The sequence below is a fragment of the Oreochromis aureus genome, linkage group 22 (assembly GCF_013358895.1).
Source record: "Oreochromis aureus strain Israel breed Guangdong linkage group 22, ZZ_aureus, whole genome shotgun sequence".
Classification (NCBI taxonomy): domain Eukaryota; kingdom Metazoa; phylum Chordata; class Actinopteri; order Cichliformes; family Cichlidae; genus Oreochromis; species Oreochromis aureus.
The window spans coordinates 29392953-29418553 of NC_052962.1; the positions used below are offsets into that span (position 1 = coordinate 29392953).

Genomic DNA, 25601 nt, shown 5'->3' on the forward strand with positions numbered 1-25601 from the left:
TCTTCTGACCAGCTTATATGTGGTTTGTCTTTCTAGCAAGGGATATGCTAAGATAAGTGGTTGATGGTTTGGTGGAGAGTCACAGTTGCTGATCCAGCTTTGTACTACACCAGAGTCAACAAGGAGCTCTTTTTGAAGGAGATAGTTGTAGGCAACGATAAGCAGGGCTTGACACTGATTGACATTATTAGTTATATTTGTCTTGTAGGCTGTCTTAACCGTTTGAGTTAAAGATTTGCATTTGTCACAGTTGTGAGCCATACCTTTGGGTACACAATAATTTTACAGCCTTACTGTAAACATTCTCCTCCTCCTTTAATTTATGGTAAATTAGATAGCTGTGGGAACCTTAGCTACATCAACCAAACAGGAAACGCAGCACACTGTGTATCAGACAACAACATGGTTGGTTGAAGAAACCACACGTTAAATTATTGCGTAGTCTAAGAGTTAACGCCTCCTTTTCTTGTTTGTTTCTTGTTTGTTGTACTAAATATTACCAAATACACTAAAAGGTTAAAAGATTCAATGTGGTCTAAGTTTTGTTTTAACTTGGCTGCAGATAATATTGTTTCTGCAAAAACTTTTGTCATTCAGATTTGACAGCATCTCCCTCTTTCTCACCACACAAATGTTTGTAATGTCTGTGTAGCTCTGTGAACCGCTCATCATGCAGAGGCTTCAACATCCTGACCTCAGTGAGTCCCGCTGTTGCTGTATCACAAAAACACTTTCTTCAAAGATTCTTTATTATTTATTAACATCTAATGCTTTGACAGTCAGCAGAAATATCTATCTATCTATCTATCTATCTATCTATCTATCTATCTATCTATCTATCTATCTATCTATCTATCTATCTATCTATCTATCTACCTATACATATATATATATATATTCACAAAAAAATCATCTGTCAGTCCACATGTTTTTGTAATTATCACAGGATATAAACATTTTAAGTGGAAGCTGGAACTAAGAACTAAAGTCTGAAAATACCAAAGAAACACTTGAATATAAATTGAACTAACAGGTTCACTCTCTGTTCAAATAAAGGATAAACAAAATATTTGTATACAGTCTTTCAGTAAGATGAATTCAGAACTTGGAAATGTGATGCACAAAACAGAATAAACAAGTGCGAATAATAATAATTGTTGTGTGTCACCAGGTTCAATTACACCGATGGTCCAAGTTTAATCCAACTGTGCAACATAAGAGTTTCCCAGTCTTACTGGTGAGAATGCTATTTACAATTTTGCACCTCACTTCAATCTTTTTATCTGTTTCTGTGATTTTCATAAGATCAACCATGTGAAATTGAAATCCAGACAAATTAGTAACTTTTAGTAACTGTTTATAAATTTGGAGTTTACCCAGGGACAATTTTTTCGTACTTTTTTAGTTTCTATTTTCATTCTGCCTGTAGTGCTAATTTTATTCACCAATAACATTTGCGGAGGTTGTGTTTGCATTCAGGAAAATGTTACAAAGTATAATATTTGAAAAACCGGCATCTTAAAACCAGCCGCTATCCTCTGACATTTTGTGAATTCAGTCAGTTTTGATTGAATTCACTATATCCAACAAACAATTTGCTTTATAAAAAAAAGTAAATAATTTTACCTTCAACATTTTCAGACATGTGTACCATCAACTCCAGTAAATTGAAAGTATAAAACTATAATAATAACAACAGGGCAAACCTTTAATTATAAATTAGGTCTTAACTAATGAGACTAACAACACTACAAGGAGGGGCTTGGCAAATATTGCCATGTAAACTCAGATAATAGTAGATATATATTTTTATCTTAATTTAGATGCTGGATACATCTGTCTTGTAGCTTGTTTTTTTCTCTCTTTGGAATTAAAGTTGTGCCAACTGAATTAAAACAACGAAGTCATAAGCTGGCCATGATGTTTGTGCACACAGTATTTCACAACTTTACCGTAAACATTCACTTCCTCTTATTTATGGTAAATCAGATAGCTGTGACAAACACAGCTGCATGAACCAAACAGGAAACAGAGCAGACTGTGTACCAGACAACAACATGGGTGACTGAGGAAACCACAAGTTAAATTATCACATAATCTAAGAATTAGCCCCTCCTTTCCTTGTTTGTTTTTTTCTTTGCTGTACTAAATGTTCAGATACACTGAACGCGATCTCAAGTTTTCTTTTAATTTGTGTGCAGATAATATTTTATCCCTGCATACCAGCAAAAAGCAATACCCTGCAGCATTGTCCAGATTAGTGGTTGTTTGATGATCAGTCCATTTTGACTAAAGTGCCGTCTTCTTCAGCTGTCAGTTGATTTTTCACCACATGAATTTTATTACCTCCTGTGTAGCTCATCTTGGATGGCTCATCATGCCAGGCTTTGACATCCTGATATCAGAACTGGACAAAAACCTTTATTCTGTAGAATTCATCTTTTACTCAAGCTTTGACAAACCATAGAAAAAAAACTCACTTTGTATTATTGCAGATAATTCTTTTGGTAGACAGATGAGCCTTAAGACTGACTTTAAATATATGTTAGTTTTAATATAAGGTTCTTTATGTAAAATGGCTTCTGTTAAATGTTAAACATGAAGATTTGACTTGAAGAACACTTTTAGTTTCCTTTCATTTGAAACTATGAAACTAACTATAACATCATCAAGGTCACTGAAGATATGCTGGTCGACTTTTAGTCCAGAGCCAAATTTGGAAAAATCAACTTTCTGCACCTCTCTGTTCCATTTCTGTGTTTTTTGTCATTTTGAAATGTTAAGTGAACACTTGCTCCTTAAAACACACATTTTATAGATGTATTTTCCATGGATTGTGCAGTAGGAAAAAAAGTATAAGTTTCAAGATCCTTTATTTGTCACATGCATAGTTATACAAGTACAACATGCAGTGAAATGTGTCCAATAAAAGGCCGCGGGTCAGACTCGAACCAGCCGCTCTCAGCTATGTGGCATACGATTGCATGCTCGTCCATCTGAGCAAAACTTGCACTGAGTTTGAGAAATAAACAATTTCTCAAACTATATAATAAAATATTTGAACTGCCAACTGTGGTAGAATCAAATATAAATAGTAGACAGCAGAAATAAAGCAATAAGAAGAGACACACACATTAGAGAATGAGTTGCAAAGGGCTCATGAGTAAAGACTTGGTCTGAATAGAGTCCGTGTGTGAGTGGTCTGGGTTATGAGGGTCACAGACTTGCTCCTGTTACCCTTATCTCATCCTTTACTCAAATCATGGCTCAGATTAATGAGGGTGGTGGGCAGGGTGGTGTATGGGAAAATAGTGTTTGTTGACAGTCTGAATGGCACAGGGAAAGAAGCTGTTTGTGAGTCTGGAGGTGTAGGACCTGATTTACCTGAGGCACCGACCACAGGGCAGCGGGTCAAACAGGTGGTGGGCAGATTGCAAGGAGTCACCTGTAATGGGCCTGGTTTTCCTGTGACAGAAGGATCTGGTGATGGCGGTGCTAATTACCCTCAGCGCAGCCTTCCTGTTCTCAGTAGTGGCCCCTGAGTACCAAACACCCAGGGAGTAGGAGAGCATGCGCTCCACTGAGGAGCAGTTGAAAGCCAGCACCTTCTGGTCCAGGTTATTCTTCCTCAGGACATGGAGGAATCCAGCCACTGCTGAGCCTTCTTTAAGCAACTGGCTATATGGCCTATAACAAGAGGTGAAACTGCTCAATTTTGAATGGAATTTTTCAAATAAACCATTGATCTACAGTTGATCAGTTACCCGTTTTTACGTTTTTACAACTTCTCTATCCACCCATCAGCCTGTCCGTCCGTCTGTCCATCTGTCTGTGCGTCCGTAGGTCTGCCCACCCGCTTGCCTGCTTATTTGAGGCCAGGTCGCGGGGGCAGCAACCAATGCAGAGAAACCCACATCTCCCTCTCCACAGCCACCACTTCCAGGTTATCCAGGGGAAAACAGAAGCTTTCTCAGGCTAGCCGACAGATGTAATCTCCCCAGTGTGTCCTGGGTCTAACCACTGGCCTCCTCCAGGTAGGACATGCCCAGAATACCTCACCCAAGGGGTGTCCTGATCAGATGCCTGAAACACCTCAACTGTCTCCTTTTAACGAGAAGGAGTAGCGGCTCTACTCTGAGCCCGTCTCAAATGGCTGATCTCCTCACCCTGTCTGTGAGGGAGAGGCCAGCCACCCTTCAGAGAAAGCTGATTTCTGCTGCTTATATCCACAATCTCATTCTTTCAGTCACTATCCAGAACTCGTGACTGTAGGTCAGCAGTGTCAGTGTCAGCATCACAGCAGCTGTGACCACTCCCACTCCAAACTTCCCTCACTTGTGAACAAGATCCCAAGAAACTCCTCCACTTGGGGCAGCAACTTCTTCCTGACCCAGAGTGGATGCTCCACCCTTTTTCAGCTAAGGGCCATTCCTTCAGACCTGCATGGCCAGACAACCCAGAATCCTGGAGCCCCCTCGACAGGATACCCCGAGGTATGCGGTTGAATGTCTTTTTCAGTTCCACAAACTGTATTTTGTGGACTTGAACAGGGCATTGAACCCTGTTCGGCAAACTCCCACACACTCTCACCCATGCTCGTCCAGAGTTTGCGACCTGGAAGAAAACCCCATTGTTCCTCTTAGATCTGAGGTTCAATTAATGAACAAACTCCTTCCAGTACCTGTGAGTAGACATCCTCGGGAGGCTCAGGAGTGTGATCCCTATAGATGGAGCACACCCCTTCTTAAAGATGGGAACTAATACCCCAATTTGCCAGTCCAGTGGCACCACCCCAGATCTTTATGCGATATTGCAGAAGCATGTCAACCAAGACTGCTCTACAACATCTAGATCACAGGTGTCGAACTCCAGGCCTCGAGGGCCGGTATCCTGCAGGTTTTAGATGTGTCCTTGATCCAATGCAGCTGATTTAAATGGCTAAATTACCTCCTCATCATGTTTTAAAGTTCTCCAGAATCCTGGCAATGAACTAATCATTTGATTCAGGTGTGTTGAAATAGGGTGATATCTAAAACCTGCAGGACACCAGACCTCAAGGCCTGGAGTTTGACACCCCTGCTGTAGCTCATCCCCTCCATGGGGCCTGCCACAAAGGAGTTGTTTAACTTCTTCAGTAACCTTGCCCCTAGTGATGGGCGAGTTGTCCCCCTCTTCTAGCAAAGGCATGTCATTGGGATTAAGGAAGTCCACAAAGTACTCCTTCCACCTCCAGATTATGTCTTCAATAGAAGTCAAAACTTCCCCACCTGCAGTACACACCGTGTGAGTAGAGCACTACTTTCCCCTCCTGAGTTGATCGAGTAATATTGAAGTCTGTTTATGTAGTTTAAGTTTCTTACAGGCAAAAGTTTCAGATGTCGACATGCGGCATACTTCTGATCCTCATTTGTCATTAGGTGCATAACACCAGTTCAGTCACATCAAGGGATAATAGATGAATAAGAAAACATTGCACACATAATATTTATTCACATTTATTTTATTATACATGATACAGATTTTTTTCTTCTTTGAGCATTTCTGAAAGGCAGCTTTAAATGTTTGTGGTATGAGCTTAACATACTCTACTCAAGTTGTTTAAAAAAAAATACATGCTGACCTGAATTTTAGACACATACACATTTTTTTTCTTTAAACATTTCTGAATGGAAGCTTTAAATGTTTGCAGCATTAGCTTTAGGAAAATTGTCTCAATGTGTCCTTTACTTCCACTGTTTTTTTTTTATGCTGAACTGAATTTTAGACACACACAGCCACTGCTGATTTCTCACAAATACTTCTACGAGATCTTTTGCAGGAATTATCATACCAATACACTGACCCCATCCTCCCACAGTCCTCTCCATCAGGATCTTTCCCTTTCCAATCATCGGGCTCAAAAACTTCCACAATGTCAAACTAAAGGATGAAAAACAGAAAGAATGTTAAGAGTCAAGTTAAGTAAGTAAGTAAAAGCTGAACTTTGATTCTGGAAATGAACAAAAGTGTTTTTGTAATGTGTTTAGTCTTTTTATACACCACTATTGGATATCACAAAATTTGTCTTCTCTTTCCCTGTGTTTGTGGTCTGTCCTGGTCTCTGTGTGTGTTTCTTCTCTTTCTTCACTTTCCACTTACCTCCTCACTCACTTTAATAAAATGCTACTGGGATTGTCTGATTTTTGCGGTTCCTTTTTCCTCACAGTATAATGCACCTTAAGGTGACTACTGTTGTGAATAGATGATATATATGATATATATCTATCTATATATATATATACATGTATATATATATATATAGATAGATATATACATATGTATGTATGTGTGTGTGTGTGTGTGTGTGTGTGTGTGTATAATGTAGTATAATCTAATTGGATTGAATCAAACCTTTCATTTAGTGGGGAGCCATCCACCCACAACCATCTGCCCTCTTCTGCTAAGTCTGTCAGTCCGATCCAGAAAGGGATGTCATGTATCTCCATTTTTTGTTGAAGATTTTTCCTCAAGAAATTCTAAACAGGAACATTTGATTAAATTATTTTGGGAATCTTTCGTGTGATGATGAAACATCAGGGTGAGACATGAACCTGCAGAAATGTTTTATACCTGCTCTTCTTCGCTGTCTATCTTAACCAGGTCTCCTCCTTTACTTTTACATACAGTTCTGCTCTCATTCCAGGAGGATGAATTGGTGGAGAAGTAATAGCAATTTCCTCCATGTTCCTTCCAGTCATCCTCACATTTATAACATGGTTCATCTTTGAAGAGATTACAGGAAGATATATCTTCAGGTGGAACAAATCATGTTTATGTTTGTGTGATTTGGAGGCAGAAGGAGGTGCCTCTGTCCTGCAGTTACAGTTTATCTTATCATTTCTGTCAGTCCATCAACTTTATTTCAATCACAGGATAAAAAACATGTCAAAGACAAAAATCTAAAACTTACTCATGTTTACTTCAGGAGGTTGTGAGGTTGTGGTTGTAGGCTTTATTGTGCTGCAAGGTTGTGTTACTGTTATGAAAAAGAAATTTAAAAAGGTTTACTCAATAAATTTTTCAGCATAATCGTCTCTCTTTTTATTCTGGGGTAGCAGGATGCTCTTTTGATCCTGTATATGTTTTTATTCCATCTCTTTCTGCAGATACAAGTCATGGCGACAAGTTAATAACTTACTTATTTTAATTTCAGGCTGCAATGGACATGTGGGCGTCACTGTATTGCATGGTTTGATTTCAGGCAATCTCTCTGAAAAAAATAAAACAAAAACAAAACAAACAAAAAAACAGAATAGAAAATGAATGTTGGGAAAGTAAAAGTTTAGGAGAAATATCATGTTATGTGATTAAATTGCAGAGGTCATAAACAAAATTCAAAGTCCACAGTTGCAGTGTAGGAGTCTCTTTTTCTTACCCGTGACATGAATTTTAAAAGTTTCCCGCTCCAATTCAATTTTTCTGAGCATTTCCTTGGTTTTCAAAAGCTCAAACACTTAAATAAGAAAAAAAAAATGCAGCTCAGTCAGTACTGTTTTTGGCTTCACTTAATCTCTGTAAAGAATATCTGCCTTTGATTTTCCAGAGTCAATAGCCAAGGAGAAGGTCTTGTTAGTAGAACCGCTATTATTTCAGCAAACTTGTAGTCACGATTTTGTTCACATATGAGCAGGCTTTGGTAGCATGTAAACAATATATCCATATAAACAGAGAGTAGAGTAACTTGGCTGATTTTGGTTCAGCTTAAAATCTTCTTTATTTATTGATGTGTTTATTTTTGTCTTGGACATCACTGATATGTGGCAACGAAGTAGTGAATTCCTTCAGATTTGGTGTGAGTGTGATAAAGAATATTTAACAAAACTTCCTGTCAAAATTACATTCATCAGGTACTAAAACCGGTAACAAATTTCTGACATATTTTGATTATGTCATAACCTATTAGAGATATGTTATAACACAATTTTCATATTTTTTAGTTATGAATTAATATTTCATTAACTGAATGCAGTATGAATGAATCAAGTATTTTATTATATAACTAACGTGAAGGAATTTTCCGTATTAGTCATTTACAGGTATTTTTCTGTATTTCTCAACTACTGCAATGCATTGTGGGAAAAAGGACCCAAAAAAGGAGGGAAAAGTCAGAGCAAGAGCAGCCATTAGACTTCTTTCAGGCTTCATCTGGATTTTGGACTCTGGAGTTGGAGAAACTGCCTTCAAATTTCCGTGGTAAGTATTAAAACTCATGTTTTCTTTTATTAAAATAATTTTTTTCAAAAGACTCCGCATTTTTATTTAGAAAGAATTGTTAATTTATTTGTTAACTGGTTTTGGCTGTCTCCAGACAACTCAGGAATATTTTGCTGACTCATTTTTTAAATAATTGTTATTTAGGTTTAACATGACTTAAGCTTTTCATTTTAGTTAATGTTAAAAATAATTTTTACTGTGATACCACTAGTTTTGCCCTTCAGTGGCTGAATCAGTTTTCATAAATATTATAGTTAGCTGTCTGTGTCTCTCTGGGTATTACACAGCTGTGACTACTAACTAGCTAATTAGCGAAAGTCAGCGATGTAGCTAACTGGGAAAAGTGGGAACTTCATGGTATGTATAGAGAGGAAGAAATTATTTTAGGACTCTAATTGTTGCCCTATCAAATATGTATGTGCTCTTAATCTGAAAGGTATAAATACGGAAGTGTGTGGTCAATAAAAGATGGCGCAAAGGAAGGCGTGTGCCTCGGATGTAAAACTCGAACAACGTGTATGTGGTTTATTCCTCCATGAGAAGTACGAGATACCACGGTATTTCCTGCCCTAGAGAATGGAACCCGCAACAGGTTATGGGCCCAGAAGGGATGTGGGAAGCCGGTGGAACCGTCTGTGCTTCGACGGGGACGAGAGAAACTATGAATTGTGGGAAACAAAGTTCCTGGGATACCTGCGGCTACTTGGGCTAAGGGCCACCATTTTGGACGAGCCCGGCGAGTCGGATGAAGACGACAAGGACTTGGATGACAAAAATGAAGTAGAAGTAGTAGTAGAGGAGGTAAGGAAGGGGAAGTGAGGAGGTAAGTGACGGACAAGGTAAGGGACTCATGTTGTAACTGACGTCAGACGCCGGAGATTTTGGCGGAAAATTAAAACGAATGGTAGTTTAGATTTGAATAAATTCCTTTAAGCTTCAATCTTACCAAATACATTTATCAATTGTCTTACAACTAACGTTATTTGTCTAAATAATCTCCAGCACCCTGGAGAACAACGGGGAGAGTTTAGAGGCTCTCCAAGATTATATTGATCAGTGCTTTCAGGATCTAGTGATGAAGAAGGCCCAGTGTGCAGCTTCCCCTGCTAAATCTGAGACGCCATCGTCGAAAAGACTTCGCCCGGCAGATTCCCCCGGCACAACATCGCCAGCCGGCAAAGATATTGCCGACATACTGGAGTCAATCGACAAGCGATTGTCCACTTTCGACGCAAGGCTGTCCTTGGTGGAGCTTCTTCACCGGGAATTTAAATGCTTGCGAGAATCCCTGGAGTTCAGCCAGCAGCAGGTGGAAACGCTCGCTGCTGAAAATGCCACGCTAAGGGAGTCGGTGAAATGTCTCACAGAAAATGTTACCCAGCTCAATAGAGAAAATAAAAAAATAAAAGAAACAGTTATTGATCTACAAGCTCGTAGCATGCGTGATAATCTGGTATTTTCTGGTATTCCAGAAGCCGCTGGAGAGGACGTGGAGACCACGGTAAAAAGCTTCATCAAAACCCACCTGAAGCTGCCGGAGGACACGGTGAAGAACATCGTCTTCGATAGGGTGCATCGCCTCGGCCCTATTCGGGCTGCAGCCGGGAGACCACGTCCTATCGTGGCCAAATTCGGCCACTTCAAACAAAAGGAACATGTGAAAAGCCGCGGCAGGGAATTAAAAGGAACAGACTTCAGCGTGAACGACCAGTTCCCCAAAGAGATCCTGGAACGACGCAGGATCCTCTTCCCAATCCGACGCGGCTTCATCCAGAAGGGCTCCAGCGCTGTCATCGCTGTGGACCGGCTGTGCGTGGACGGACAGCTCCACCGCGACCCGACATCACTCCGTGGCTGTATTAACTTCACACCAGATAAGAATCTGCTACAGCCTTTCCCCATCCACTCACACTAACTTGCATTAACATCTGTTTAACTTACTAGTATCAAATCGCATCTTAAGTGTGATATCATATCAGTATTAACACCGTCACTCTCCGTCAATGGTTTGATTGGAATGTTTCCGGTTTTTTTTCTTTTCTTTTTTTTCTCTTCTTGTTTTTTCTTCTCTCCTTTTCCTCCTCTTGTTTTTATGCTGCTCACACTTGTCCTTGGTTTGTTTCTTTCTTCTTTCTTTCTTTCACTGCTTCGATCACCTGCTTCCACACTCATCCACAAACAACATCCTTTATTTCGACACATACGCACAGCACGATCACGCACAGTCATGCACTCAACGGCAGCACATTTACATCAGTCAGACAGCGCACACAGTCGTATAGGATACACACACTTAAGCCAAGCGTACTCATATTAGTAACTATGCACACACATAGTCAGACTCAGGAGCATCTCGCCACACATTTTTCTCTCTCTCCTCTCTTTATTTATGAACAAGTGATGTATTCTCTCCACCTGTCTAAGCGACACACACAGCATACCCCTAGTTATACACAGACATCTATGGGTGCACTAAGATTCGTTACATGGAATGTAAATGGAGCTGGCTCCAGAGAAAAGAGGTTAAAAATATTTAACCAACTCAAAAACTACAGGCAGATGTTGTCCTTTTACAAGAGACCCACAGACCTCTTAGAGGTTCGAATGAACTTAAAACACCTGAGTTTCCTAATGTGTTCTCAGCTTGTTATAATTCTAGACAAAGGGAGTAGCAATTTTAATACATAAAAATATTAATTTCACAGTACTCGATACAGTTATAGATCCAGAAGGCAGATTCTTAATCATTAAACTATCTATACTTGATAAAAAGCTATGTATTGTAAGTGTATATGGTCCAAATGTTGATGATCCCTCATTCTTTCACAGTTTTTTCAGTGCACTCTCTGAACACTTAGATGGCACAATTGTTCTTGGAGGCGACCTCAACCTTGGACTAAATGAAGAAATGGATAGGCTCAATACAGCAGGAACTCAGCGTAATTGGCAGTCCACAAATATAATCAAACAGTATATGAGCGACTTTGGTTTTTTGCGATGCATGGCGCTCCCTTCACCCCACCAGTAAGGAATATACTTTTTCTCACATGTTCATCACTCCACTCTCGTCTGGATTATTTTTTTGGTCAGCAGCTCACTGCTGAGTGACATTTCAGACACTGAGATTCATCCTATAGCTGTCAGCGATCATGCTCCTGTATCTTTAACACTAATGCACAAGAATAATACTACGCCAAGTAAAAACTGGAGATTTAATACATCTCTGCTTAAAGATGAAGACTTTATTAAATATTTTAAAAAGAGTGGACTTCATATTTAGACTTTAATGACACTCCCGGAACATCAGCTTCTGTTTTATGGGAAGCAGGAAAGCTGTGATGAGAGGTAAAATAATTTCTTTCTCATCACATAAAAAGAAAAAAGAAAACAAAAATATTCAGGAATTAGAAAAACCATCAAATCACTAGAAGAAGCCTACGCGTCCCACCAAGATCAGGAAACACTGAACAAAATCGCAAAACAAAACTAGAATTAAATGAGATAATTGATAAAAAACAAAATTCTTAGTACAAAGACTAAACACAAAATTATGAACATAGTAATAAATCCGGTCAATTTCTAGCAAACCAGCTAAAAATAAATAAAGAAAAAACAACTATATGTGCTGTTCAAGATTCATCTGGGAACACAGTATATGACCGAAACAAATAAACAACATTTTCAGGGATTTCTATAAAACGTTGTATTCACCACAAATAAACCCATCTAAAAAGGAAATTGATCAGTTTTTAGACAACATAACTCTCCCAAAATTATTAGACACTCAAGCAATGGCACTGGATTCGCCACTGACATCAGGTGAACTCCAGGAAGCCCTGATAAGTATGCCCAATAATAAGGCTCCAGGTCCAGACGGCTTTCCTGCAGAATTCTACAAAGAATTCTGGACGATTCTAGCACCAGTTTTTTACAGAACGTTGTTGGAAATCAAAGAAAATGGCAGACTACCACCAAATATGAACTCTGCAAATATCAGTCTCTTACTAAAACCAGGCAAAGACCCTGTATATCCTTCAAGCTATCGTCCAATATCCCTTATAAATGTAGACCTTAAAATAATCTGCAAAGCTCTCTCGAAGAGACTAGAGAAAATAACCCCCCTCTTAATTCATCCTGACCAAACTGGTTTCATAAAAGGTAGGCACTCATCAACTAACACACGTAGATTACTTAATTTGATAGACTACTCATACAGTAAAAATCTTGAAACTACAATATTTTCTTTAGATGCAGAAAAAGCGTTTGACAGAGTTAACTGGAAATTTCTATTTGCAACTTTACATAAATTTGGTTTTGGATCTTCTTTCATCAACTGGTTAAAAATATTATATAATTCCCCAACAGCTTGTGTCAGAACAAATGACCAGACATCCTCCAGCTTCTGTCTCCTGAGGGGCACCAGGCAGGGATGCCCACTCTCCCTTCACTGTTTGCAATTTTTATCGAACCACTAGCAGCAGCAATTAGACAGAATTCAGTAATTAAGGGCATAAAATGCAAGAACGTGGAACATAAAATCAGCCTTTATGCGGATGATGTGTTACTCTTTCTCCAAAATTCACAAACCAATATCTCTGGGGTGATTGAACTGATAAACTCTTTTGCAAGAATATCAGATTACTCAATTAACTGGTCAAAATCTACAGTCCTTCCGATTAATTGCTCCTTCCATAATTCCTCTTCTACTCCACTGCAATCGGGAAATATAAAATATTTAGGTATTAATGTTTCTCCCAAGCTTGCAGATCTAACTAAATTAAACCATATCCCACTTTTAAAGAAAGTAGAAGGTGATCTGGCTAGGTGGAAATGTCTACCCATATCACTCATGGGAAGGGTTGCCGCTATAAAAATGATGGTATTACCAAAAATAAATTATTTATTCTCAGTGATCCCAACTAAACCGCCCCGCAAGATTGGTTCAGATCTCTAGATTCATATATGTCCAAATTCCTTTGGAAAAATAAACCCCCACGTATAAGCTTAAAAACATTACAAAAGACCAAGGATAAAGGAGGATTAGAACTACCTAACTTTCAGCACTACTTAGCCAACAGGCTTCAGTTTATCTCAGGATGGCAAAAACATACCCTCTTAGATGAACCTTGGCTAGATGTAGAACAAGCACTTTGCAATAATCTAGAGATTTCAGATCTACCATTTATCAGCTCAAACATCCAACGACATGAATGCTTCAAAAGCATCAACATCAGCTCCTCTCTGACAGCATGGTGGGAGTTTCTGAAGCTGACTGAGTCTTCATTAATCCCATGCAAAGCGTACACCTATCTGGAACAACCCTGACATATTACAAAACAATAATATGATAAACTTTTCAGATTGGAGTAGTAAAGGAATCAAATACTTAGAACATATATTAGAAGGAACAGAATTTATTTCATTTGACAGACTAGTTACACAATATGGGATCAACAAGAAAAGATTTTTAGAATATCAACAAATTAAATCCATAGTAAAAAGAGATTTAAACCGGGTCAAGTTGAACTACAAACACCACCAAGTGTGGTTCAATTTCTTACTCTTAAAACCCCAAATTACTATCCAAAATATACAGAATGCTTTCTAAAACAGATGAATCAATATCACTTCCTATTGCAAAATGGGAAGCGGATTTATCAGTTAACTTTGACCAAAACTTCTGGTCTCAGATTTGCTTAAAACTTTTCATCTAATTAGAAATCCCAGTCTTCAATTAATTCAATACAAAATACTACATAGAGTACACTATACAGGTCATCGGATGTTCAAGATGGGCTTTACGTCTACCAACAACTGCTCACACTGCCAAACCAATACACGGACAATTATATCCACGCTCTTTGGTTCTGTCCACGGTTCAGAAGTTTTGGCGTGAGATATGTGAAGACTTATCAAAGTGTCTGAAATGTAACATTCCAACTTCGCCTTTAGTGTGTTTGTTGGGCAGCTTAGATAATGTCACTCCGAAAAGAATATAGCCCATATGGTTTTCACTGCCCTATGCATAGCCAAGAAAACAGTCCTCATGAACTGGAAAAATAAAAATAATCTTAATTCTAACCAATATAGAAATTATCTATTAGATCACATTAGTCTTGATACAGCCTCTGCCACCACATCAGATCAATTGCTCTGGGCTCCTTTGATCAGCTCCATCACCTAGTGGGGTGGGGGTCTTAGTTTGGTCCCACCTTCACTGTTGTGATTGGTGTGGGGTAGGGACAGGCTTAGGGCATCGGGGGTTCCCCGGGAGCATCTTCCTTGGGGGCTCAACCCGGGGTAGCGGTCATGGCCAATTAGGGGCTCTGTTGGCTCTTAGGTGACGGTTTCCTCGTGGCTGCGTGCAGCAGGGCTAGGGGAGGGTCTGTGCTGACGGACGTGGGTTACTGACCTGGTAGCCTGGCTGCCCCTGGGTGGGTCCGGGATGGGCGTGAGGTTCTGGGGGCACTCCGTCTCTGGGCTGGGGCCCTGGCCAAGCCTCAGGGGCTTGGGTCCTGGTTGGTGTGTTGCTGGGGTTGTGGGCGGGTGGGTGTATGGGGCCCAGTCCTGGCGCAGGGTGCCACCTGTGCATCGAACCACCTGGGGGGCTCTTCAACTGGTGGGGGAGGTTGTCACATCCTGCAGGAGCCTTCCTCTCTTCAGGAACTCTCTCTGCAGGAGGGGGAGATACAGGAGAGGTGGAGGAAGATCTCAGCCTGGGCGTCTATTGTCTTGTGTAGTCTGGAAGATGAGTGGATGATGGGGTGGGTGCAGTTTTCTCTGTGGTGGGGTCAGGTGGACTGTCCCGGGCTCCATGGGGCCGGGAGGCGCTGCTCCACTGGGCCCCGGTCTGGATGGGCCTGGGCCCCCTTTCCCTGGCGGGTTGCAGAGTATGGGGGTGCCTACTGGGGTCAGCGGGGAGCTGACCCCAGGAGGGGTCACTGCCCTCCCTTCCTTCCCTCCCATCTCCAGCTGCCTCCCTCTTCCCGCTCCACCACAATCACCCACACATGCAGGGCCTTGGGGTAGGGGTGTGTCACCAGGGTGCAGAGGAGACATCCCCCTCTGTCCCCTTCTGGCTGCCTCTGCCTCAATTTTATCCCACAACTTAGACATTCACATTACTCACACTCTCATTACACATACATATAGGATCTTGGGGTGGGCACGCTACACGGATTCCATTCACCATCAGGGTGTACACCTCACCCCTGGCGCCTTTGCCCACCTCTCAATTTTAAATACACGTAGACATTGAGGGCTAGCAGGAGGGGCTATGCGCTTACCTGCTGCTCTGGCAGGTAGCTCCATGCCCTCCTGGGTTTTAAATGCACCTTAGAACACACATACATCAACACTACATATGAGCGGGTGGAGGGAGGTTTGAGTCTTCCTACACCCCGTTCTCTGCGGCCTGCTGGAGCGGGGGGCTAGGAGGAGGAGTTGGCCGTCCGACTGGGGTCTGGAATGTGGGGCCTCCCTGCTGCTGCGGAGTCGGGCGGTCTGCTTCTCTCCCACCGCAGGGAAAAGGGTAACACCACCTGGGTCTGGGCGCAGTTTCCCCCTCCAGGGGCAAGGGTACCTAGACCCGGGGCTTAGAGTACGCTTGGGGAGTGTGATTGTGTGTACAGTGTCTCTCTATGTCTGTCTCCACGTTGGGTGAGTGTTGAGAGCATGAGGGTGGGAATAGATGTTTGTATCTGTGTGTGCCTGTTTGTCTGTGTCTATATGTCAGGTTGGGTATCAGACCCCACCTCTCTGGGGACATCTCAGGCCCTCCAAGGTTTGGAGGCCCATCTCCCCCCACCACTTTCCCTGCCGGTGGCAGACGCCCTCAGACATCGGTGCGTTGGTGGTTCTTTGTGTCCGGGGGGCGCCCAGGTACCCACCGGCTCACTCCTTGGCGGCTGCTTATCGGGGCATGGAGCCTGGGGCTCGCTCGGGCCACCACTGGGATGGGGTGCCTCGGCCTCTCGGCCCGGGCTCGGTCACTCAGGCACAGCTGGCTGCCGGCGGAGCTCACGGGCACATCACTGCAACCCCCTGGCTTCTGCTCCGCGGCTGCTGGGTGACCCCTCATCTGGGACTCTCCTCAGCTCTTTCTGGGATAGTGGGCGGCTGCCCTCTGTTGGTCTTCCTTGGTCTCTTGTGTTCTGGGGGCCTCTGGATGTCTGGAGTTTTGATCTCCTCCATACCTGCTTCATGCCCTGGAGGTCGGGGCAGTGGCCCCCCACACCCTCTAGCAGATCATTACATGAAGGAACCTCTTAAAAACAAGCGCGTTCATGCTCACAGGTGTACACACGGGTGATCACACACACAAACTACACCCTTTTGGGCTCCTACCTCAAAGCACACTGTGCGCTGTCGATCTCACGTGCTGCACCATAATGTTTAATATTTAGTATTTACTGTCATATTCCCATATATCATTGTGATCTTGTTTATTACTCTTGTCTTCCTCTGCTTGCTTTCTTTTTTCTTTCTCAACAGGTGATCCAGGTGATCGATATGTTTTTTTTTTTTTTTTGTCTGCTTATTCTGTTGGTTTTTGTTTTTTGCCCTTTTTCCCCGTCCCTCTTCTCAGGTGTTTTTTTTTTTTTTTTTTTTTTCTTTCCCTCTTTCTTTCTCCCCTTTCTTTCCACCAGTCAAGTCTGTCCCGTATTCAGCAAGTGAAAATAAAATAAACAATAAAAGGTGAATCAGATGGACCATTACGGCAAGGCTGGGATGGTCCATTTGGTAAAGTAAATCCGTTGGGCATCTTTCTTCGCCTTTAGACAATAATTCTGATGGCAAAAGAACCAAACGGGACAGGTTTAAAAAAAAAAAAAAAAAAAAAAAAAATGAAGTAGCTTATGCAGAGCTAATCCAGGTATTGGATGATAGAAGTCTTTCACTTGTGATGAGAGATGCCAGGGATGACGGACGGAAAGCGTTGAAGATTCTGAGAGAGCACTACGCTGGTAAGGGGACACCACGTGTGATTAGCCTGTACACAGAGCTAACGTCGCTACAGAAAACGCCCAGTGAGAGCGTCACAGACTATATGATAAGGGCTGAGACTGCCATTACAGCTCTGAGGAATGCAGAAGAGACATTAAGTGATGGACTGCTTATTGCAATGGTGTTAAAAGGGTTGCCTGAATCTTTCAAGCCATTCTCCATACACGTAACCCACAGTGACAAAGCAATGACATTTAGTGAATTTAAAGCTAAATTAAGAAGCTATGAGAGCACCGAAAAGGCCACATGTTCTGAAGATAATGTGATGAAGGCAAATAACTGGAATGCAGAAATCATATGTTACAACTGTGAGAAAAAGGGTCATATAGCACGTGAGTGTTACATAAAGGCCGAAAGGAAAGAACAAAAAGAGAAGCAGTGGTGCGGTTACTGCAAAAGCTCAATGCATAAGGACAGTGACTGTCGCCGATTTAAAGAAGATTACTGCTAAACACGTAACTGATGCAGAAGATCATAGTTTCGTGTTCAAAGCTAAAGACTGTGTAAATCAAGGGCTGAAACAGAGAGGCCTAATGGTTGACACAGGGGCTACTTCTCACATTATTACGGACATTCAGAGATTCAAAAGTTTTGATGAGACGTTCACACCTGGAAGACACTTCATGGAGTTAGCTGACGGGGACGAGGGACGAGTGGGGTCGCACTGAAGAGGGGAGATGTGGAGGTCTATCTACAAGACAGCGAGGGACGAAAGGTGAAGGCGACACTGGAGGGGGCACTTTACATTCCCTCTTACCCGCAAGATATCTTCTCGGTCCAGGCGGCGACGGCCAAAGGAGCCTCAGTAACCTTCAAGAAGGGCTGCAACCAGCTTATCCATAAGAATGGGACAAGGTTTCAGATAAGTGAATATGAACGCCTATACTATTTGAACAGTGTTACATCTGATCATCATGTTGACAACGACGAATGCAATGGCTGTCATGATGTAGAGACTTGGCACAAAATCCTCGGCCACTGTAACTATGAAGACTTGGTTAAACTAGAGAACATTACCGAGGGTATGAAAATAAAAGGTAAAGCTAAACATTATCAAGACTGTGAAGTGTGTATAAAAGGAAATTTATCCAAACCAGGAATAGAGAGCCTGATGAAAGAGCAGAAGAAGCATTAGAGCTAGTGCACACTGACTTGGCTGGACCAATAGAACCAGAAGCTAAAGACGGGTTCAGGTACACGTTAGCATTTACTGATGATTACTCAGGCACAATGTTTGTGTACTTTTTAAAGGCTAAAAGTGACACTGTAAAAGCAACTGAAAGATTTTTGGCAGACGTCGCCCCCTATGGGCAGGTAAAGAGAATTAGATCAGACAATGGAACTGAATTTACATCTAAAGAGTTTCAGACATTGTTAAATAAAAACATGATAAAGCATGAGACATCAGCGCCGTGATTCGCCTCATCAGAATGGGACTGCCGAGAGACAATGGCGAACACTTTTTGAGATGGCACGGTGTATGTTGATTGAAAGTAACCTGCCAAAGAGATTATGGACTTATGCTGTTATGGCTGCCGCAGTAATTCGTAATAGGTGTTACGTCAGACGCACAAAGCAAACCCCTTATTACATGCTGACAGGAAAGAAGCCAGACATGTCGAGGATGGGGATTTTTGGATCAGTTTGCTACGGTTACGGGCACAACAAAAAGAAGTTAGATGCGAGATGTGACGAAGGGGTTTTTGTGGGTTACGATAAAAACAGTCCGTCGTATCTAATCTACTACCCTAAAACAGGACGAGTTCTTAGACATAGGTTGGTCAAGTTCCTCACTAAAAGTGTAGTTGAGCACCAAACCCAGACTATTCAGGATGATGACGATGGAGATAATGATTTGACTCCAGGGGACATTTTGCAGTACCCCGCTAGAATGGACAAAACAGGGAATGACCAGAGATCAAATGAAAGTATGATCCTTGAACCTGAAAGTGGTATTCAGGACAATGGCATAAATGACACACAAAACTCAGACAAACAGAGTGACAGAACAGAGTCTGAACGATATCCTAAACGAAACAGGAGAAGGCCAGATTACCTGAAAGACTATGTCCAAACTGCAGAAGATGACCAAACATCGCTGACTGTAGATTATTGTTACAGGGTGATGTATAACATACCAAAGACATTTGAAGAAGCTATGCAGTCATCGAACTCTAAGTGTTGGTCAGACGCTATGGAAGATGAAATGAGATCTTTGAAAGACAATAATACATTCACTCTAACCACGCTGCCAGAAGGTAAAAATGCAGTGGGAGGGAGATGGGTGTATGTGATAAAAGAGAACCCGAATCGGACTAAAACATTTAAAGCAAGATATGTTGCTAAAGGCTATAGCCAAGGCATTGATTACAAAGAAACCTTTTCGCCGACTGCAGATATGACATCGGTGCGTATTCTGATGCAATTAGCAGTACAGTACAACTTTAAACTCCATCAAATGGATGTGAAGACTGCTTATTTGCACGCCCCAATCGATTGTGAGGTGTATATGCAGCAACCAGAAGGTTTTGAAGTAAAATCAGACACAGGTGAAAAACTGGTCTGCAAACTAAACAAATCACTATATGGTTTGAAACAATCTGGCAGGAACTGGAATAAGATGTTACATGACCATTTATGTGAAAAAGGTTACAAACAAAATCCTGTAGACCATTGTGTATATTCCAGACAGACAGTGAGTGAGACAGTGATTCTTATCATTTGGGTTGATGATGTAATCATAGCTGCCAACAGTGAAGATGCTATTGGAAACGTGAAACAAATGTTGAATGAGAAATTTAAGATGAAGGATCTTGGTGAGCTCAAACATTTCTTGGGTATTGACTGTATACAAGAGAACCATGAGATAAGACTAAACCAGACACGGTACGTCACAAAAGTCCTGGAAAAGTTTAAAATGTCTGACTGTAAGCCACGTTTTACTCCTTGTGAACTCAAAAATGACTTTGATGCACAAGGTGAATCAGTTGATTCAGGAAAATATAGAGAATTAGTGGGCAGTTTGATTTACTTAATGACATGTACAAGACCAGATTTGAGTTGGATAGTGAGTAAACTGTCACAATCTCTGTCTGAGCCAAAAGAGCATCATTGGACAGCAGCAAAACATGTGTTACGTTACCTTAAGGGGACACTAAACAAAGAGCTGTGCTATAAAAGGACAGAAGGAAACTTAAATCTTATAGCATACAGCGATGCAGATTGGGCCACAGATTTGAGTGACAGGAGAAGTACAACGGGTTATTGTTTTGTACTATCCAAAAATGGGCCAGTCATTTGCTGGAAAACCAGGAAGCAAGCTACAGTAGCTTTGTCAACGTGCGAGGCAGAGTACATGGCGATGGCCGCCACAGTACAAGAAAGCTTATACCTCTCACAGCTACTTAATGGCATGGACATGAAAAGGCACTATTCACCAGTTACTGTTTTTGCAGATAATCAAGGTGCAATTGCATTGTCCAAAAATCCTATAAACCGTCAAAGATGTAAACATATTGATGTCAAGTATCATTGTATTAGGTCTGCTATAACTGAGAAGGAAGTACAAGTTGAATATTGTGCAACAGAAGACATGGTAGCAGACATCATGACTAAGTCTGTAAGTAAAGTGAAAATGGATAAGTTTACGCATGTTTTGTTTGGAACATAAATGTTAATCTGTGAATGTTATGTAAGTATGTATATCATGTAAATGTGTCATGTACAGTGTTAAGAGCAAGTGGGGGTGTTGCCCTATCAAATATGTATGTGCTCTTAATCTGAAAGGTATAAATACGGAAGTGTGTGGTCAATAAAAGATGGCGCAAAGGAAGGCGTGTGCCTCGGATGTAAAACTCGAACAACGTGTATGTGGTTTATTCCTCCATGAGAAGTACGAGATACCACGGTATTTCCTGCCCTAGAGAATGGAACCCGCAACACTAATAAGTGCTATATCAATACCTGTGTTTTACAGTTGGCTCTACTGTACACTTTAAAGGGTTTCAGGCAAAGTTACACTAACCCTAGTTTAAGCCTCAGACCTTCCTGGCTGACGCTAGCAAATGCTAATGTTAGCCTCTGATTTGGGCTGCTAAAGTAAAGACTTTTAGCTAGCTGACCAGCATAGATTATTTCGGTGGTTAACAGACTGTAGTGGTAATATTATTGAAAGTATAGTTTCACCTCATTACATTTACAATTATGTCTATTTTGTAGCACATAGAAATGTTTAGTTAATATTTGCAGACAGACATTTTTTCCTGTAACTGTGTTTTTACTCCAACATTTGTTGAAAATGTCATTTATGAAATGCTGAGCAGCATTTCTAGTATGTGGAATATTTTTGTCACCCCACTGTGCTAATGTGATTAAATACTAATAATTATTACTAAAAAAATTCAATAATTAATCAATAATAACTATATCTTGATTGAATTATATTGTAAGCGCAGTGCTGGTGTGCAGGAGCTTTATATGCCTTGTGGGGGATGCTGACATATTATAAACTGTTATGTCTATATCAAGCTTTTAGCCAAATATAAGCAGAGATATTTGTATCTTTCTTAAAAATTCAGATCCTTAGAGATTATTTGAGAAATGGATCAACAGCTATTACTACTTGAAGCACTCTAAATCCTGCAGTGGAAAAATATCCCTTATTTCACCTTTGATCACACACTTTGGTTTTCCAGTGCAGAGCAATGGCCAAGCAAAGGAAAGACTTCCCCGAGTGAAAAAGAAGATGAAGATACAAGCTGGTGATAATCCAGAGCAGCTGGTCTCAGGAAATGAAGAAAAACCCTGATCACCTTTTCCACAGAAACAAGGTGAGTTTAATGTTGTGATTGATTTAGTTTTTCAAGGTATGTATGTTACTTCAATTATAAACTGCTTTTGTTGCAACAGAATGCTGTTATGTGTATGCAACTCTACGTGAATTATAATCCTTTGTAGGGCTGTGTGATATGACCAAAATCTCGTATCCCAATATAAGACATATCTCTCCTGATAACGATATATATCACAAAATAGTGCATTTTCTGTAAATTCTGTGATTTTGTGATTACTGTGAATTCTGTGAACTCGACTTACGTAAAGTGTTTTCAGTTGGGCGTCGTGTACCTGGAGTCGAGTGTTTTGACCGATGCATGAAACTATACATTTTTAGACATGAGTTTAAACGGCCGCCATTTTCTTTCTGAGTATTTGTTACACGGCGTGCTGCGAGGAAAAGCCTGTTCTAACGTTTGAGTCTAAGGATTATTTTGAGCACTTAACGGCTCGTTTTTGCTTTTCATTCGTAAACTCTCTCGAAACTCTTTCATGTGATTCTTGTGTAGGTGGTTAAAGAGGTTTGTCGTGTTTGAGTGGTGGTGGGGACCAGTTTGTGTCAGACTTTTCATAACCAAACCATGTCCATGCTGCAGAGGTAGCCCCTCGTTTAACAATAAGGTCCTCGATTTGTTTTGACTGGTCCATCTGCTTGGAGCTAGCTGGTTCTGCCTCATCCTTGCTGGCCATGCTGGTATTCTCTGTGCCTTCATCGGCGTGGTGACTGTAAGCGCCATTTATAGTTACTTGATGTTTTTATTTGAGGTCATTTGTTTGATGCATATTCTGAAATTTTATGTTTGAGAATAATGTATATCATTTCAGTTCATTTTGAAAAGTCTCAACAGAAACTTGAGCTTTATTGTGAAAGGTTTATGTGGAAGTCCGTCCAGAGTGTGTTTATTGTAAGTATAAGAGAAGGAGAGAACTTTAAGAAATAATATAGCCACTACAGTGACCATCACAACCATGAAAAAAATATTGCCGTAAACAGTTTATTTTGCAACACCACAAAACAAATGATAGCGTATAATATGAAACGATAGACATTTTTATATCGTCATCTGATATATATCGTCATATCGCACCATCCTAATCCTTTTTTGTTTATGTTGTTTATGTTCAAGGTAAAAAAATTATAAAATACAAACTTTTAAAAATGTCTTGTTGTTTCTCTTTTTTCCTCAGAATAAATTGCTACTAGTCTCAATGGCTGAGATGGAGAAGCAACACAGCGACACGTTAACCCGACTGCTGCAGTTCCTGTATGAACTGAGCAACTCTAAAAATCCAAGGAAAAGCTGAGTGTATTTTATTTAAAGCTCAGATGGACCTTGATGGACTAACATGCAGGCTGCATTCAGGACTTTGTCACACTGGTATATGAAGAGTGGTAACAAGAGAAATTGTGCACACACAACGTGTCACTTTATGCTTGCTCTTCTCCAGCCTCTGGTGTCACTTTGTAGTAATTAGTCTTACTATTGTCTTATTTGTTGTGATTTAGGGTGTGTGCGCACAAGCAGAGGTTTTTGTTTGTAACCGTAACCTCGTTTTCAGAGCCTTGTCTAACATTTAATGGTCGTGAAATATGTCAGACTTTTTCCTCTACTTAAACAGCTAAGAGCATTTGAACACAGTGGAGAAAAAGGTGTGCATTAAGGATTTTGAACTATGATGTTTAAGTGTTGTCACTGCTGAGGATCCTTATTCACTACGCTGCTGTTTACAGTTTAACTTTTCATCAGAACAAGCACTTCTAATTGTACTTTGCTCCTCACTGACAAAACAAGTCCAGTAAATGCACTTTTATCTTCAAGTTTGGGACAGTAATCTGTCTTAATTTATTTTGTGCTTTAGTTATCATATGGGGAAAGGTTCTGTGGTTATCTATCCGTCCTGTTCGCATAAACCCGAAGTTCAGGAACATCTTCTTTAGATCTGTTCAGTTTTATTCATGTGGCACGACTTAAACAGTCAAGTATGTTATACTGTAAGGTAAAGACCCCAAAGAGTTAATCTCGGACAAATGTTCACACAAATGTGAATTACATTCACTTCATTAATGAAGTAAATGCAATTCAGTAATCAAATGTGTTTGGCTATAACTGACTACATGTGTATACTGTACCATAAGTGGACAGACATAGATGTAAACCACACCTTAACCATTTGGCTGAGGCAAAACTACCACAAGGCAGTGATTCTAACTAAAAGGTACTCTGGATATTATTAAATGTGAACATATCGTTAAATATGACTTAACTATATTTTTGTTTGTCAGGTGTCCTGTTTGAAGAAAACACTTGGTAGCCACTTGAATGAATGTAAATAAACACATTTACATGAGGGCAACCTGATTTCAAGGAAATAAAAATGCTTAAATTTGAAAGCTTGTGAGTTATTTTGTTCATGTATCAGCTGTTTAGTCGTTTTATGACAAGATGGATGCTGTCGTTATATTTTAGTATAGTGTTTGAGTTAAGGAGAATAAAAGAATATTTAACATTAATTGTACCAATGTTGTTGTGTATGAAGTACAAATTAATTTAAAAGTTTTAATTTATGAATTTTTGAGCATATGGTGTACTAGGTTGTAATTGCATAGAAATGTACGTTTAAGGATATAAAGAACTATATTTAATGAGTTACAGTGAAAAGAAGTGTTTGGAAATAGTAATATAAACAGAAATTTCAATTTTTCTATTAACGGAAAATATCAGTTAATGATACAGAAAATATACTGTGAATAAACGGAATTTTCCGTTTTATAGCTGAAGGAAATGTCCGTAAATAGACAGAGAGTATACTGTAAATCTACAGAATTTTCCGTTTTATCATTTACAGAAAAGTCCGTCAAACTTCCGTAAAAAAAACAGAAAATGTACTGGCAGAAAATTACCAGGACATTTTCCGTTTTTCTACGGAATCTTTTTTTACAGTGTGGTAAAATCACGTGTTTTAATTTTAAATTTTATATAATTTGTATGTTTCTGCTAATATTAAAAATTAATATAATATGTTAAAAATAAATGGCAAGTCAGACATTTATCTTTTACCGACAGCTATCAGTGTGTTGCATGAGAACCACGAAGAAGAATAAGTTAAATATATGAACATAAATTACTACAAAAACTAATTTAATGTAAAGTAAAACATTATGAATTTCTGACAGGTTTTATTAACTTTAATAAATACAAATTTGACCGTCTATGTTGCTTAAGAGAGAGAGCTAAAACTAAGGACTTGATACTTATCATCACAGGAAATTAGGTGATAGTATAGCTCACTGGACATTATTAACAGCTAAATTACTGTTAAAAATGTTTTTATTTTAATTAAAATACAGGACAAATTTGTCCTGAAGACTTTTAGAATTTTAAAATAAAAGTATGATTTAGATTAATTAAAAAGTCATGAATCACAATTTTATTGTAAAGATTCTGATTCTCATTTAAATTTATGATAAACCAGACACATGAAAAGCTACATAATGCTACATGAATAGA

The 25601-nt window shown here is 40.1% G+C and overlaps 1 long non-coding RNA gene across 1 annotated transcript; it reads left to right on the top strand.

Moving 5' to 3' along the window:
- Positions 1-8054: 8054 nt before the first annotated feature.
- On the top strand, positions 8055-22088 carry LOC120435507. The gene is made up of 2 exons (XR_005609782.1): positions 8055-8232; positions 21954-22088. It is a non-coding gene; the product is annotated as an uncharacterized LOC120435507 (long non-coding RNA).
- The last annotated feature ends 3513 nt before the right edge of the window (positions 22089-25601 follow it).